At 37.2% G+C, this 3,583-nt stretch overlaps 1 pseudogene; it reads left to right on the top strand.

The window, feature by feature from the left end:
* The window catches only part of LOC145460286 (uncharacterized), a 3,573-nt pseudogene extending 712 nt beyond the window's left edge, over nucleotides 1-2,861 (top strand).
* Nucleotides 2,862-3,583: the final 722 nt, after the last annotated feature.

The raw sequence follows: 3,583 nt of genomic DNA, 5'->3' as shown, positions 1-3,583 counted from the left end.
ACAAGCCTATAGTTAAGGAAACACATACGAAGGTGTCACGCTTGATCTCAGAACTACACCGTGGCAACTACATTGATAACATGACTAGAAAGTGGTTATCTCAAACACCAAATCCACCGCGGATTCCGGAATTCTATACCCTTACAAAGACCCACAAACCTACTCTAGTAGGAAGACCAATTATCTCAGGCTGCAGTGGGCCTACAGAACGAATATCAGCATTTGCTGACACATTACTTCAGCCTATTTCCATATCACAAGCGTCTTATCTAAAAGACACTACAGATTTTATTAATTTCATTGAAAAGACGAAAGTGAATAAACAAACATTCCTTGTATCAATGGACGTAACAAGTCTATATACTAATATACCACAAGAAGAGGGTATAACTACAGTATGCAGAGCATACGAAAACTTTCACAGAAATAACCCTCCTATCCCCACACAATATCTCAAAGAAATGCTAAGCCTGATACTGAAAGAAAATTCTTTCCAATTCAACGATAAGAATTATCTACAAATCCACGGTACCGCCATGGGTACTAAAATGGCCGTTGCTTTTGCAAATATTTTTATGGCCAATATCGAAACAGAGATTCTTAGCAATAGCGTCGCAAAACCCACAATCTGGAAACGATATATTGACGATATTTTTTTCTTTGTGGGATGTCAGCCAACCTGATATAGACAAGTTCATCGAACAAGCAAACTCACATCACCCTACAATCAAATTTACAGCTGAACTTTCAAATACTGAAACTACATTTCTGGATACAGTTGTATACAAAGGCAAACGATTTAGAGATCAATCCATCCTGGATATAAAAACACACTTTAAGCCAACTGAAACCTTTCAATACACTCATTTTTCCTCTAGCCACCCGCCGGGTGTCAAAAAGGGATTCGTGAAGGGCGAAGCTCTAAGACTCTTACGAACTAACTCTTCAAGAGCAACATTTGAAGAGAACATTTACAAATTCAAATCACGTCTCCTTGCTAGAGGTTATCCAAAAAATCTGATCGAAACACTCCTTTCAGATATTAAATTCACAGAAACGGAATCGGCGCCAAGACAAAAGCATGAAAGTCGGAAAGAACTCTTGCCTTTTGTAACACAATATCAACCATCAGTGCCCAACCTCAAAAATGTTTTAATGAAAAAATGGCACTTGATACAAAATCAGCCTTCTCTACGGCAAATTTTCAAAGAGCCACCACTAATATCGTATAAAAGAGGTAAATCCCTAAAAGACATACTCGTAAGAGCAAAACTATAAAGGGGTCATATATTACATGGTACAAAAGTTTCCATTGTTAGAAGTTGTGCAGGCCTGTCCGCCACTCCTTGATAATTCCTACCTTCCTCGTTCTTAAAAAGTGACAACAAACTGAGAGTCGATTCGTCTGAGGTACTTCACGATTCGAGACGATTCGTCTGAACGGAAGTCGACTCGCGGTAGGCAAATGAATAACTGGGGTATCAAATCGTTAACGATTCGATTCGATTCGTCGTGAATCGTCTCCTGCAAGGTCGAATCGTCTGAACGGAAGTCGACTCACGAAAGAAAATAACAATATGGAAGGAGGACGTATTTTCGTGTTGTTCCGGCCTATATTAAAATACAAACCCAATCATATTGCAAGTACTCAATATCTTACCGCAGAAATGATATGCATTGGTTATTTTTACATTGAAGGGTCATAAAAGCTATTAAAGTATATAAATAGCTCATTTAACGAAGGTGTCCGCTTAATACAGGTTTAACCGTACTCTATAGCCTAAAAGGAAGATATTGAAACTCACCAAATTGACGAGCTGTTTAAATTTTCGAATGATTCAAGCCGTGATTTTATGTTTTAGACGATCAACAGACAAGAAAATTAATTGAAGAGAATTCGAACGACCAGTTTCACTAATATTTGTACGGTATTGCGAATAAATACACATAAACACGGGCATGGCGACATGATATGAACAAATAGTTGAGCTGGCTTCGCCGTCGTGGTTTGCTACAGCTCCCTTTAAGTACCCTCATTAAAACTTCATACGACTAAATGCTATACTGGTACTTGCCGTTACAATGACGACTTGCCTACCTTTGAAGATAAGAAAACGCGGCGACCATTGGGAAAAAGAACTGCTTCCAGTCCGCATACGTACAAGTAATTCCGCTTTATTGCAATATATTACTCCTATAACTTTTTCAGGCATCCAATAACAAAAAGATCCCCAACAACCTGTTTAATACATTGTCTGTTAATGTAATACGCGCGTCATGATTATGTTCCTTCTCAATATTTCTCTCATATCTCCTAGCGCCACACCCCCTCACTTCATATACAAATCTCTAATGGCTTTTCTGTAATGAAATTAATAATAGCGAGGGCTGCCGGCGGCGATTTGTTTATTTTTTTCTTTTAATTTTGCAACAGACATGTTTAACTTGGTGGTAACAGAGGTCAGCTTCGTCAATCAATCTTTAATGACGTACTCGGAGATGCCCTAGGCGCAACATTATGCTTAAATACTACGCAACTCTTGCTTTCATTGTGTTAAATACTGTCTTCCAAAAACATTTTCATGTGACGAAATGGAAATAAGGCTATACGTTAAAAAATGCATTACCTCACATCCGTCATTTTGGAGATTTTATAAAATTGCGAGACCATGAATATTTGAAAAAGGAGAAATGGAAAAAGTGGAAAAACGAAAACTAGAATAAATTTAGTCTTTAGATCTACCGCAGAAAACTTCAAAACTTATATGGACCCGGCCAAAGAAACAAAACATAATTGTTATGGCAACATGAACATCAAATTCTTTGGCCAAACCTTTCGCTTCACGACTCCGATAATAGCAAACGCTGCTATCGCTACAAAATAGTATCTCTCCATCTTTTCTCTAAAGCCTGCAGACTGTATGCTATATTTGCATTTAAAACGCTATTTTGTATTTAACTCGTTTTCCCAATTGGCATACACTCTTTCTTTTTCGTATAAGAATATAATTCATAAGAATATCGAGGCTGAAATTTGCGAAATTTTAGGAAAATCTTAAGAATAAACCCGAGGCTGGGATTTTGGAAAGAACATAATCTTGTGTTGAAAATTTGTAAATACAATAAAATCACGTTTTTAACTAAACCGCATAAAATTGTTCCTTTCTCTCAAAAGGCAACAAAGACAGCACTAGCCGTATGTTCGTTGCTGATAACATCTCTGCAAGAACTTATTTCCGTCATATCAGGCTTTTATGCCTGCAGGTTGGCTCCAAAACCAGGCACCAAATAATTTCCAAGCTTCACAGAAATGCCATTCGCTATAATCTAAGAATATTAAAAAAATAATAATTTCAACCTAAAATCTGCAGTAAAATAGTAATATTTAGCTTCGGCCGGAAAAACAATAATACTATCACAAATAAAGATAAGCTACATAGTTTCGTAGTACAACTCTGATCTTTTTCTTATAATCGATATCTCTAAGTTCCCTTAAAAGACACCCCGAGGTTCCAAGATCCATTTAAATGCACCTCAAGGTTCCAACATCTCATTTGATGGTAATTCTTCCATTAGACTTGCG

This window comes from Orbicella franksi, chromosome 11, assembly GCF_964199315.1.
Source record: "Orbicella franksi chromosome 11, jaOrbFran1.1, whole genome shotgun sequence".
NCBI lineage: Eukaryota > Metazoa > Cnidaria > Anthozoa > Scleractinia > Merulinidae > Orbicella > Orbicella franksi.
Note: the sequence above shows the minus strand (reverse complement) of the source record. Positions and strands in the feature narration are given on the sequence as shown.